We start from the raw sequence: 14,935 nt of genomic DNA, 5'->3' as shown, positions 1-14,935 counted from the left end.
AAAAAAATCTTTTTCGAAGATTAAATTTTTTTATAATATTTAAATTACAAGAATTAACTTATTATTAAGAATAACATCAATTACTACAAAGAAGTAAAGTTTATAATATTTGATGTACAAATTAAAATTGTAACGATTAAGGCAGCGAAACAAAAGCTTAAGATGAGTGGGATTAAAAATATTGTCCATTAAGAGACTCTTCTTCTTACGGTGCCTATCCGTTCCTGATGTTGGCGATCAGCATAGCTATCCTAACTTTACTTGCAGCTATTCAGAATAGTCCGATTGTAGACGTATTAAACCACTTCCTTGGGTTTTGAAGCCAAGATATTCTTCTTCTCCCTGGTCCTCTCTTTCCAAATTCCTTTTCCTGAAGAATTAGTTGCAATAAACCATATCTGTGTTCATTTCTCATAACATAGCCAAGATATTCTAATTTGCGCTCTTTGATTGTGTTAGTGATCTCGCATTCCTTGTCCATTTTACGTAGGACGTCAATATTAGTCACATGATCCACCCATGAAATTCGTAAGATGCACCTGTAACACCACATCTCGAAGGTCTCGAGCTTTCAGAAGGTTCAGAGAGTCCCCATGCCTCTACTCCGTTTAATAATGTAGAAAATACATAGAATCTGATGACAGAGATTATGGTACTAAGTGGTAAATCGTGACTTCTGAAAAGAACCTTCATCTTTACGAACGCTGATCTTGCTTTCCCCATGCGTTGTTTTATTTCAGCAAAGTAGTCCAATTGATCCACAGACAACATCTATAAAAAAGAAAATAATAATTGCTTTAATAAAGTTAGTAACCGCTTTGGTATCGACGAAGACTTTAATGGTAAATATACCCATTGAGGCACCTGACTCATTAGACCTAAGAGACGTGAGTTTTATAGAACTGCTACTATATATGGGTGCAAATTTGTATCTACTCGCAAACCAACATATTAGCCTACTGGCCTTAATAAAACTTCAAACTTTAAATTTATCATTGTTAAGAATAACCATTCTCTTTGTCAACCATTTTCCATCCACTCCTGAATGTAGGTCTCTCCCAATTGCTTCCATCTTTATCTGTCTTGCGCCAATCTAATCCACTGTTTGCCTACCACTGCTCTTATGTCATCTACCCATCTTTTTTGAGGTCTTTCCTCTTATCCAATCTATCTAATTATAAGTAACAAAATCATTATGAAATATTAAAACCCAACGCTAATTCATAAACATACGGGAAGGAATTAGTTTTATCAACTATAGGAGAATGAAACCAATCTATCAGTAGTTCACAAAAAAATAAAGCAATGGAATGAAGGTACGGTACAATGTGAAGGGGCGCTTAACCCACTAGACCAACTCTACTTGACCTAAGAGGTCTGACGTAGATAATTTGATTTTTCTTCTTATTGCGCCGTCTCCTTTCGAAGGTTGGCCATCCAAATGGCAATTGTAGCTTTGGAAACTGCTACACGAAAGATTTCTGCGATGAGCGGTCGAACCATCTTCCCAGGTCTTTCAGCCACGGATTTTGGCATCTTCCAACTGATCTTGTGCCCTGCACTTTACCTTCTAATATGATTTGGAGTATTGTATTTTTCTCTCTTTGATTATGCTGAGTAATTCTTTTTGTTTATTCATGCACCGAAGTACCTCACCATTGGTAACTTTTTGTAGCCATGAAATTCTCAGCATCCGTCTGTATATATACGTTTCATAGGCAACTATTCTTTTTTCTGTTTCAGAGTCCATTGTCCAACTTTCATAGCCATACAGCAAAACAGAGAAAACGTAGCATCTGATCATTCGAATTCTGAGCTCTAGACTAAGTGCTGATCTTGTAAAAAATGTTTTCATGCTCATGAGTGTTTTCCTTTCTTGTTCGATTCTTGATAGGATTTTTTTGGGTTACACTGGCTGTTGATATTTGTTACGTTTGTTGGTATCTTTGAAAATACTAGAACTTTAGCTTTTTTTTAGTTTTAGAAGTTTTTTTCAGAAGTTTAGTTTAGTTCGCTATAACGAACTACCTCATTTATTATATTTTGTAGTTCTTGTGCGTTGCTTGCTATTAGTACACTATCATCAGCGTACCTGATGTTGTCTATGCTGGTTCCGTTAATCTTGATTCTACCTTAAACCTCGTCTAACGATTATCTGAATATATACTCTGAATACAGATTAAATAATAGCTGTGATAAGACGAAACCTTGTCGCACTCCTCGTCGAATTCGTATATCTTCGGATATTGTGTGCTGTATTTCAATTGTTGCCGTTTGGTGCCAATATAGTTCTGAGATAATGTCTTGTTCATCAATTCCAGTTGTTCTCAGAATTTCCATTATCTTTTGATGGTTAATGCAGTCAAATGCTTTTCGATAATCAATAAAACATGCATATACATCTACATTCATAAATTAATTGACTAAATTAAAAAAATAAAACTGCATAAAATAGTACACTTGTTATTAGGTATATACTGAAGGGTCTGAACTACTATTGAGCAAAACTCTGCTCAATAGGACTACCAGACAAACTAATTAATGAAACTAAAACTAGAACAACATGTTGGACAGACGATCTTAAACGTTGCCATAGAAATTGGATGCAAGAGGCACAAAATCGAAACAAATGGAAAATTTTAAGGGAGATTTATGTCCAGCAGTGTACAAGCGAAGATGGAATAATGATGGAAATATAGACAATATTCGTGTGATGGAAAAGATGTATCCACTATAATCAAGCAAAACTGTCTGCAGTGAGCAGAACATGTAGTCCAGGCTTTGGAATCGAATATGAAAAAAAGATTTAAACAGCGCAGCCGAAGGAAATAAGACGGGGTAGACAAAAGCTGAGGTAGATAGATAGGGTAACATGGGATACTGAGAAGATCGGTATTGACAAATGGAAAATCTATGCAAGGGACAGAGTAGAATGACACAGAAAGCTTGAGGAGGTAAAGGCACTTTAAGGGTGCACGGTGACGATATTAATTAAACGTAATGGAACTGTAGATAAACTGGGTAAAAATTCACTATGCAATAAGATTAATCTTAAATAAGAAACCAAAAATTAAAAGAAAACACAAGTAATACTGACGCACCTTCACACTAGGCAAACTTAATCAAGATTTGCCCTAAATAATATAAAGCAGCGATATAAATGCAACATTCCCAATAACTTAGAGACTGTTCTAAAAGAAATCAAGGATACCCAAAACTTGTTTGTTTATCTTGGAAGTGTCATATGTTTTATAAATTCTAACTTTGCATATTAAATGTTGTTGTAAAAAAATACTTTCTAAATTTGTTAATATATAAAATATTAACTACCTAATTTAACAAGACGCTAATAATCCTGCATTGATTGGTTATTGGATTTGTTCCATAAAATATTTTTTCTTCTGTAATAATAATTTTAGATTCGAGCTCAAGACGAAATGTTCCTTTCACCAGCTAATCGCAGTCCGTCCATGCCAAACAAAAAATTGGCAGGTCTAAAATAGATCTTTATAGACCTGATAGTAGCATTAATGGGTATTCTTACAGCTGCTCGAGTGTTAAGCGTGTGTGGTCAGCTATCTATCACCGAGATAGCCATTATCTAAGTGTTTTCTATGATAGTTGAACACGCACCAAGGCCGAGTAATGTTTTTAAAGCGTTCGAAAATGCGATCTTAAGTGGTGATCTGCACTCATAATATACATTTAAAGCTACATGACTCATTATAATCAAGCGTACATCATTCAGGGTAGACTGCTGATTTTTACTGATCTTTTAAACTTCTTACCGGTGTAGTTGCCTGCCTAATGAATTTTATGTAATGGGCGGATAATTATTATATCCAACAGGTAATGGACATTTAGCAAATACTAAAAAGGCTTGTGGTACGGAAAACGTTGGAGTAGAGTCGTTCTAAAGTGTAACTTTCAAAATATTTTAAGCACGCTAAAATTTATAACAATTTATTTTTAAATGTAAAATTATTTTTGACGATTACGTCTAACCAGAAGCTATAAAATAATGGATATAGATGTATTATATTCAGTTTGATCTAATTTTTGCTGTTTCTTTTAAAAGTATATTTAACGTCTTTTCTAGCTCTTACATAAAGAACAAGATTTTCAGCTTGGTCTTTAGCAATTTTTAGCATTGTACCGCTCATTCCATTCAATAAGAATCAATTTATTTTGAAACAAAGACGTAGTGAAATAAAATAGCGACAATTAAAATTTCTCTAAGATATGGCTGGTTAATAATGGTTTAATTTATGAAAGAGGGGGAAACAAGTCCCCTTTTCTTATTCAATGTTTCAAGACCTTCATAATTCGTTTGAAAAATTATTACTATAACATAATAGAACAGAAACTTAATAAAATGGATTTAATAGGTTTCGCATTATTAAAAAAAACTTTAATTTGGTTGGAATGAGATTGAAGAGAATTGAATTTTAAATACCAAAATCGGTATCCGTAAAAAAATGTATTTTCTCGGCTTCCAGTAATCTTCCTTATTTTATGCCATAGGCTTTGAAGACTGGGTCTTAACAATAAAAATTTCACAGTGGTTAACGGAAAAATGACACATTTTAATTACCTCATGAGAATGACTTTAATTGCAGCAAAATACCAAAAATTGGCATAAGAAAGCAGCACTCTTTATGAGGGAGTGGGTTTAAGGGGAAGCCTTTAACATTATATTTGTTTATACAGAAAAAGATACAGATACAATATGAGATGACAAACTCATTTCAAAAAGCACATGGATTAAAACAGGGTGATGAGTTGCAACCAACTCTATTTAATTAAGCACTAAAATAAGTTGGAAAATACGGTTATATTATAAGATTATAATTTGTTTTAAGGTAATGTCTCAATCAATAACCAAAGAATATATCAATGAGCTTATTAAGAGGGTAATCACTTAGTTTTAACAGCATAGTAATGATTTCGATAAAAGAACATTCCGAAATCAATGATAATGTGGTAGTTGAGGGTAGGGGAAATAATTTGGTAACTTTAAATCAAATAGGAAACTAAGTAATCCCCGGCGATTACAAAAAATTGGCTTAAGTTTCTCCAACACTTCCTTTAATATTATGTTTATTTATTATTCTATGTATATATAAAGTAAATTATAAATTGTATGAAATTATTAAAAAGAATAGGCATGGAAAGTGATGAAATAACAGTCACTTTAAATATAGAGCCTTAACATAACTAACACCCGACTATTCTATGACAACTATACAACTGTTGCATAAAAAGAAGCATTGAATCTGATTACCACAGAGTACAGTACCAATTAAACAATAAAACACTTGGTAAGCTACTCGACTATCCTTTTAAAGTTTATGATATATACTCAGCTCAAGAAAAACCTGTTGCTCTTATGACGTGACGACGCGTTTGAATTGGGTTAACGGTCGGAACTATTTTTTACCCATTTTGTGGCACCTAGTGTGCAATCTTTTATGGCATCGACTCTTTATCTTTGACGGCATCTAGAGCATACATGAATTTTGATTAGTTCTAGCAGGTGACTATGAATGCCGGAGTGCTTTCGATGGTATCGGTGGACGCTGCTGGCCAAACAGCAGGAAGGATTGTTTGTTCTTGGGTGGGATGACATTCCTGTATATTAATTGTAATATCTTCATTGATGTATAGCTGTTAGTGAAGGAGATCGTATCGGGTATAGCTGTTAAATATTTATCACAGTTGATGGAACTACACAAGGAAGACTATATTTGGTTTTCGCCTATAGAGATGTTAATTTCTATCGTATATTAACAATTGAAGAATATACATACTTTTAATTAAAGAGATTTATTAATTACACTTCCTGGTATCTACTGCTGTCAGAAAATTGTAGCAATAATTCATTTTATGAATGGATTAGATATACACGTATACACATACAATTTATAAAAATATATACATAGCCATACACAAGGTGTTTCAAAAATAGATAAGACCGTCTTTACGGTAGTTAAAAAACTGAAAAATTATTAGGATTTGCCAACAGAAGGGTATATTAGCAAATATACTAACAGAAGGGTTAGGAAAAAAATTCGAAACCTAATTGAACAGGAAAAAGAGTAATTGGAATTTAACATGGTCAAACGGACTTACAACAAAAAAAAATAAACATTTTGATTTCCAATTACTTTTTTGTCTGTTCAATTGGGTTTCGAATTTCCTCTTTTCTTTTCTTTTTTAATTTATGGTATACAGCCAACTTCTGAGATTTTCCCTTTTTCTTTGTAATTCATTTACCTAATATTGCAGTTTTAGAGTTACAAAATATTTTTAAAAATTTTATAACAGGCTGTTTTTAAGGTTTTTTTAATATTTAACTAAAAATGTTTATATTTAAGTTTAAATAGGTCATAAACTTTTTAATGGAAAGCAAAAACGATAACGCAAAAATCTGTGCAGAAAAGATATGAGCTTTTCTATTATAAGTATATTATACTGTTGTGATGTCCTGAGAAAAACTTATATCCCTGGTCTATATGTATTATTAAGGAGTTAGCAATACTAACAAACTAAAACGATAAATTTGAGATAATTTTAGGAAACTGTCCAGCAGCAAAAGCTTGTGAACCAGTTCGACAACACCACTTATCTCTTGTTATGCCATACCAATATGTATATCGGTTCATTGAATCAGGAAGCCCCGTTTTTTCTTTAACGATATTAACATTCTTTTCACGAGGATATTATTCAATGATTGTAAATTAATGATCAAACCAGTTGGGTCTATTTTTAACCTGAGTTATTCATCTCCGAGATGTGATTGATGCAGGCATATATGAAGTGTCTTCGGAAATAAGATTAATGGGAATTTTTTCAAATGTGTATTAAAAAGCTGTTTGTGTTTACGAGGTTATTATGTTTAATAGGATTATTCTTTTGTTGCTGTGACAGGTGTTAAAACTGCTGTTTTTATAGTGTCAATATATACATTTGTGTTACTTAAAAGTGATGTGTTTTTCATAAATTAATCATGAAATAACGTGACTTTTTTTTTTCAGGTGCAGATCTTATTGCTGCTGTTGACAACGGTAAGTGATTTATTTATATTTGGTTTAAGTTAGACATTTATGAAAAACTCGTCTATGTATCGAGTCCCATACATATAAGAAATGGTCTATAGCGTAGATCAAGGGTGTTTATATTTAAAAAATTTGCAATCTACCACAAAATATTTAGAAGGCAATCGAGCAACTACCGACTACTGTAAATAGGCTGGAGACTAGATACTAAAACACACAGACACATACACATTTATATATATTTATGTGCGGAAAATATAAGAAAAAACACCAAAAAAAATGGAATTTTTTTAATTTATAGACTGTTCCGGAGAAAAAATAACCATTTAAACCGACAAAAAAATACACGAAATGTAATTAGAAAGGTTGCCAAAAATTACATACATGATCTAAAATTTTTTCGGTGTACATAAAACAAAAAGTCTAACGCAGCAGTTTAAAATTCTAAATGAATCTGAGGCTTAGACTAGAATATGCTGGTGTCTGATCGGCCTATGGTGGAGCAGTACGGCAAGAGATAAGGGCTTGCGGCTCAGTGATACTCCTCCATAGATCCCTACCGGAAAGGCGAGGCGACTAAAATACCGCGTATATATATCTAAATTTTTTTTTGAAAAATTGAAATATTTTTCCTGTACTCAATTTTGAACCAAAAATCTTAAAAAATTAGAGTATTTTTGAGAAAAAAATATGTATTTATAAATATAAATTTTTCCAAACAAAGGATCAATCGGTAATTTTTTTTTTTTCGAAAAAACATTTTTTTTGCCATAAGGACCCCTGGGGTTACTTGAGAAGCTAAAAATGTTGTTAAAGGTGTTTATAAATATGTACTTTTGAGTGACTACTTCTAAATAAGAATCACGCCGAGTGTAGATTTTACCATCTTATCCAGCAAAAATAGCTTTAACCCTTTAAGCCGCAAGTTTATTGTGATGAACTTTTTTTAAAGTTTTTTTAAATAATAGTTTGAAATGCTCTAGTTAGTACATAAGATACTAGATTTATTTTTGTTTTTTATATGAAAAAAATGCTGGTCAACCGTTGTACCAGACTTCAATCAATAAATAATTTTTATGCTAGTATCTGTGGTACATAGGGTGTACCAAATGATAAAAAGTGTATCAATAATAGGTATAGGACTTCAAATAATACAAAAATACTGCACAATATTGTTATAAACAAACAAAATATAATAATAGAAATAATAATTTAAGCACTTAAATGATATGGTTTAAATCAATCCAAGCACAAAGCCACAGGCAACGCATTCTATCTCATGGCGTTTCTGTAATTCCGTTTTTGAGCATTGCTGGCATCTTCTTCGCGTAGTTTTCTGCGGAAAATGACCAACATTTTGAAAATACTCCATATTCAATGGCCTCCCAATTTTTTTTCTTGTCGAAAAATCTTTTATGATTGATAGCCAATTTGGATCTCTATTCAAGGTAAGATATTGCTTTTTTTCTACTGTTACTTTGCCTAAGGGATTCTTTATAGAGTATGTAAGAATTTACTATGGATACGTCAAAAAGGTAATAAAATTAATTCATCCTCCATCGATGACTTTTTCAAGCTACTGAGTATGTCTGTATTCGTTGGTCAAACTGATCAACACCGGCCATATACATATTGTAGTCTACAATGACTTGAGGACAGTGGATGTTTTCTCGTTCTCCAGATTTTGATGTTCTTAAAACAAAACCAGTTTCTGCATGATTATGCGTATTGCTGCATACATTTACAGATTTTTAGCCACGATCCTTCCACATACTCATGATAATAGCATTGCAAACAACTCTACTAAATGTGCTTTTGGAAAATATTTTCGTGTTTGTCTTACTGTCCCATAACCAAAATGACCCAGTTCTGATAACTTGTTTATAAGAGGAAGTGTGCTAAAAATATTGTCAAAGTACAAGCAGTGTCCCCTATTTACTAACACTATAATTAAATTCAATATAACTATTTCCCATAGAGTATGTTCGTTAGTCCGTTCAAGTTCCCTACCTTGAAATACCTCAAAATTGATGAGGTAACCTGTTTCAGCACATGCCATTGCCCAAATATTTATACCGCTCTTTATGGGTTTATACTGTTTCAAAGTACTCATTCCTTTAAAGGCAACCATACTTTCATTAATTGAAATAATTCTGCTTAGAGAAAAAGATTCCATAAAGATTTTTTTTTAATTTTTGAATAAGATGTACTTTGTACAACTTGTCAAATTCCCGAGTTCCTCTGGCTGGCATTTGTTGGTTATCATTTAAATAGATATTATATCTTAATATTTTAAGAAATCTCTTTAGAGGGAAACTATTAGTAATGCTTTCATTCTGAAAATTAGGATCTGCAGATCAGTATTTTTTGATAGAAGGTAAACTATTAAATCCCATTAGAATTAAAACTTCTTGGAAATGTTTTAATCCTTTAAAGGACAAGCCTGAATTTTTGTTTGCTTAGACAGTATATAAATTTGACTGTTCTACAATATATTGTAGTAAGGTGTCATTGAAAAAAACAATAATGAAACTCACTTGGTATTCAGAAGATGGTATCACTGCGGAACCCTTGAATTCTGCATAATTACAATAATTTTTAAATTTAATAGGTATTCTTGGTCTTTAGACTACCCCTTAAAATCACTGGTAACATCGAAAGTTGCTTCATCTTCATTTAATGATGAAGCATTCATATTTTTGTTTTGAGAGGGTTTCTCGGGTTAGTAATCTCTGTCTGCTACGTAGTAGTTAGTTACTATGTATATTTTGGCTGTACCACTTCTAGATGGAGTAGACTGGAGTATTGTAGACAAACTTATGCTAGAAGATTTTGCTAATGGTGTGTCAAGTTCTACTACATCCTCAGCATCTGAGTCCCCTTCAATCTTGGAATGTTCAGTTTGATCATCCGTTATTTCATATAATATTTTGGCCAACTGTTCAGTTGTAAGGCCCCTCTTCCAATACTGAGGTACAATACAAGAGCAGTACCAGAGGTAATTAAAGGATTAAAGTCGATTTTTTGAAAATTGTTAATATCTTTTTAAAAAAAAAGACAAAAAAACTTTAATATTGTTCTGAAGCTATTTTCTTGTGGAATGTTAAAGTAATTACTATTTAAATTGGAATAAGCCACAATTAAAGGTTAAAGTACGTTTATTGACTTTTTAAATTTCACTTCGGAAATCGTTCTCTAAGAACGATTTCCGAAGTGGAATTTGAAACGTCAATAAACGTTATTTAACCTTTAATTGTGGCTTATTCCCATTTAAACAGTAATTAAAAAAACTTTAATTTTGAGACATAATAGGGACAATATCACTTGTATTCAGCTATTAAACTTTCAAGAAGTTTAACTTAACAGTCCATTGTCCATTGACAATTTTCTATGTATTCTTGGCACTAAAATAATGTCACATATGTCATAGGGTTTGGTTGGTCTTCTGCTTCTAGATTCTATTGTGCTTCTGCGACTATTTTATAGTTAATAGATTGACTGGGTGTTTAGTTTGAGCCTTCGTCCAATTGGTTGTGCCATTATATTATGGACTCTTTTATTGGCGTGGTCAATCGGTAAATCAGATAATTTGATAAAATACGCCTTTTTGTTGTCAAAAGAATTGTTTTAGAGAAGAAAATCATATAAAGGCTTTGAAGCTAAAACTCGGTATGATCTTTTCTTTAATACCTATTGATTGCCAAAGCATTTTTTGCAAATTAAATAGTTTAAAATTTCTGATTGGTAATTTGCAAACAATTCTTAATCATAAGTGTATACTATAAAATTTTTATAACGCAACCACAATCATTATTAAAATACTATCAAAAACATATAACTAGCAAACGTAATTTACAATGATAAACACCTTAAGGCTAGCTCATGGACTTGATAACATCTTCATAATCACATTCTATAGAGGGTCAATTGCATTAATAATTTCCCTCTGGGTAAAATTTTTGCATGCATGTATTGAAGTGTTAGTAGGTAAACTAATGTCGGTATTTGTAGGTATTATATAAAGAAAAACACTGTTATTTCTGCTGTGTGAAGTTGTGTGTGACACACATTGAACAAAAAGTAATTGTAAGTGTTTTGCTGCAATAATTATTGTTCGTTATGATGTTGTATTACTAAAGAAAAACAAAACTGTGTTAATCAAAGCAACTAAAAGATAATTGTAGAAAATAATGTTGATTAAAAATAGCTTTACGAATAAAATAAAAAGAAATACAATAATTTAAATAACGGTAAAATGAGTTTATATTAAACAAAATAAATCTTAAAAATAAAGTTGTTCTTGTTCTTTTTCCTCTATATAAGTTAAGTAAATTATATTCCCTCCTTTATCTTATATTGTGAGTAGAGATAGCTTGTTCAGAAACACGATAAGGATGTTGTTCATAGTAACTAAAGTTCAAATGTACCCACAGGAACAAATCGCTGGCTTAGTTAGGGTTTTGCGTACCGCAACTCATATTTTCAATGTATGCAAAGATGAAACGTAACATGCATCCATCTTTATCATACAGATACATAGAAATCTTGTGCTTTTACAACTTTCTGAAGAATTGTTTAAGGGTCTCTTTTAACTTCAAAGTTTGGATCTCCAAAAGATAGACAAAAATTATAAACGCATTTAAGTAATTGTAGCATCTTTGTTTTTTTTTTACTACTAGCTTATATAGATTGCTTTTTATTTTAGACCTAACAACATAAAATTAGGTAATGGAGTTAATAATATTGCTTTCAAAATGTGGTGCTTCATCGGCGTTTAGAGTAAAGCTCAAGATTGACCAGCGCTTTGACCTTCGTCCATTATTTTATGTACCAAGACAATCTAATATTATTTTTATCTTTGTTTGGGGTATGTTAAATGTAAGAAAGCATATTTTTAAATTTAACGAGTTTCTTTAAGTTAAGGAACTTTATCGATGACTTTTATTAGGGCTTCCATGAATCTTATTTCATTATCTCATATACAAAAAATTTTGTGCCAGGATTTCCATTAGGGCAATTTTATATCCTCCATAATATAATCTTTTAGATACAATAAATTCCTCTTAAATAACTTGCGATATTCTGATAATACAGCTAATATAGCAGACAACATAGCAGTAGAATATGGTCTCAACATTAATATGACAAAAACTAAATTATTGCTACTCAGCAGACAATTCCATATGCAAGCACAGTTGAAAATAAACAATCAACTTATAGACAGAGTCGAAAAATTTAAATATCTGTGATAATGGAAAGTGCGTAAATTAAGTAGGTACTTAGTACAACTCTAACACATTTTACTTTTATTGGAAATTTTTTTATTATGTGCAATTTTACAGACAGCAATATAGAAAACAATCACAATATTAAAATAAGTATAAAGAGAAGTATGTCAAATGGCTGTTATTAATACTTCGAAAAACAAACGAGGAAGTTTTAGGTTGTCGGAAATAGTCCACGTGTTGATTTAATAATGATACCTTCAGGTTAGCTTCATGAATGTTTGTCAAACACTTCGACCTCCCATAGCGCTTTTTCAATTGTAGTTGATTATAGCATTAAAGTCTCTAAAACGGTACTCGTGTCATGAATGCTTCAGACAGTATTCACAATTTTGTTAAAAACCATATTCACAACCATTGTTTTATTGTGCAGGTTATAAAATTTATGAGCTAATACAAAATCTTACGTGATAATATTATGGAAGTACTACGGTATTGATTATACAGTAATTTTAACACAGTGACAATGATAGGTGTAGCTTATGAACTACAGTAAACTGATAAAAAGTAATTACACTTGTTATAATATTTTTAATTCGTCAGATCACATCAATATTAACACCATTACGTTATTATAAGATTCAGACAAAATTATTGATTGTAATGAAAATGGTTTTAAACATAGACAATTTTTATTAAATTTTCCTTCTTTATTCCAGGCTTTAGACAGTTTCACTATATTCATTTCTTTTATTACTTTATTTTTCTTCCATATATATCATTTTCTATATTGGCGTCAATACATTTATAATACGTTGCAATATATAGTACAAAATTGTCTTAAAGATGAAACGAAAATCTAGTCCGTTTAGGTACTATAGTGGAATAACAGAGGAGAGAGGTTGCAGCCCTGTCTCACACCCTTACCTGGTCTATATCTAGACTAATGGACAGCCTTAATTCTGCCTTTTAATTCTAGTGCAGCTGTTGAAACGAACGTTTGTTAATATAAGACTTTAGGATAAGGTACATATCACTAGACACTAAAGATTTTCATTTTTATAGCAAACCGTTGTGCCAGACTTTATCAAAAGCCTGCTGAATATCGAGAAATACTGAGGCACACATAGTCTTTTCTTCCAAACTTTTCCTAATTTTATTTACTATTCTTTGACGGAAGTCAAATGATGTTCGAGTATTATGTTTTCGAATGGCACAGTTTCTCTTATTCTATTTAGCAGGAGTCTTTCAAATATCTTGGACATCAAGGGTAACAAGCTTATCAGACGATAGGAAGAAGATTTTGTAGGCAATTTACCTGGCTTTCCATTCATTATAATATGAGCATATTTCCACTGGATTGGAAATTGGCTTAACTGCAGGGTTCTATTATAGATAAAAGTAAGCATGAGAACTGATACATTTTTTATTTAAAATATTTTGTTCTAAGTCGCACAGATTCATTATTTTTATTTTTTTTTTCCATACGAATCATCCGACTTTATCGTCGTCTTCCTTTTTGATCTGGTTGTTAAAATATCCAATTAGTAAAATAACCTTTTTTTCCTTTTCGTTGTCCAATACATCTTTTAGTACGTGAAAAGAATCTCTCTTTTCGCTTATGATTCATTATCACTTATTGCATATACTCGAACAAAATTATTATTGGTTGTCCAAATATTTTCCACCTAATACCCACCATTCCACCTATTCCACCTACCCTTAGCATCCGTTGGTGATTTAATTCCTACCCGTGATTGAGGTATATTATCTATTGTCATGAATAGGCAAAACTGCCTATTTCGTTTCGTCTATTCATGTAGTCAAATTCCTAACGATCCTTTAACAACTGAAAATAATTGTAATTCTGCCGAAAAGTGTTTAATTAGTTTATTGAAATAAGAAGCCAAACAGCCAAGAAGCGTCAAATATCTTTAAAGGACGCATATTTCTCAACAATGCTAACTGTTAAGCAAAAAAAGTAAAATGTTTATAGTACGGACTTTATTCGTCACTCTTAATAAAAGAGTTTTTATACTCTTTTTCTACTTTAGCCGACTATAAGAATGTACCGTATTATATTTTAATGTATATATAAAACATTTATTACTTAAGAACTTTGCTCGGGTCACTGTCTATAAAAACGAATCGATTGTTTTACTTTTTGCTCAAAAAGTTCTCTTATTTGTCGGCATTTTAATAAGACATTCACATTCTAGATAGCGCTAGGATGGAACATTAATATCTTAAATAATTATATTCCTCACATTAGTTTTATAATCGTTGAAATATGAGCAATTTTAAGAATATAACTTACCAACTAATTAAAAATACTAGAAAAAACTAAAGTACTTTAACAACAACTGTTCTAGGTCATTAATCAAAAGGCCTTTCCAGGAAGCCCGAAGACATAATAATCTCTCTTTAATTTGTAGCGTGAAGAGCATATTGGACCAGCGATTATAGTATGATGATTATTTAAAAAAGCAAGTATTCTAAATAACAGTATCTGACAAATAGAAGAACATTTGTTTTCACAAAAAAGCTATTAGAAATATAATTGTTGTGTTTAATGGATCTTTCCGATGTTGTTAAAGATTATACTAATTGTATTATAAACTAAGCTATTAGGCAAAATGTGTTATAGTGCTT

The 14,935-nt window shown here is 31.5% G+C and overlaps 1 protein-coding gene across 3 annotated transcripts in view; it reads left to right on the top strand.

The window, feature by feature from the left end:
* LOC140439031 (uncharacterized) overlaps window positions 1–14,935 on the top strand; it is a 359,260-nt gene that overhangs the window by 103,790 nt on the left and 240,535 nt on the right. For all 3 annotated transcript variants that reach the window (XM_072528668.1, XM_072528667.1, XM_072528665.1), the window contains exon 3: window positions 7,038–7,067. The gene's annotated coding sequence lies outside the window, so the exon portion shown is untranslated. The remainder of the gene's footprint in view (window positions 1–7,037; window positions 7,068–14,935) is intronic.

The sequence above is a fragment of the Diabrotica undecimpunctata genome, chromosome 4 (assembly GCF_040954645.1).
Source record: "Diabrotica undecimpunctata isolate CICGRU chromosome 4, icDiaUnde3, whole genome shotgun sequence".
NCBI lineage: Eukaryota > Metazoa > Arthropoda > Insecta > Coleoptera > Chrysomelidae > Diabrotica > Diabrotica undecimpunctata.
The sequence above is the reverse complement of the archived record's forward strand: the minus strand, read 5'-3'. Positions and strand labels throughout refer to the sequence as shown.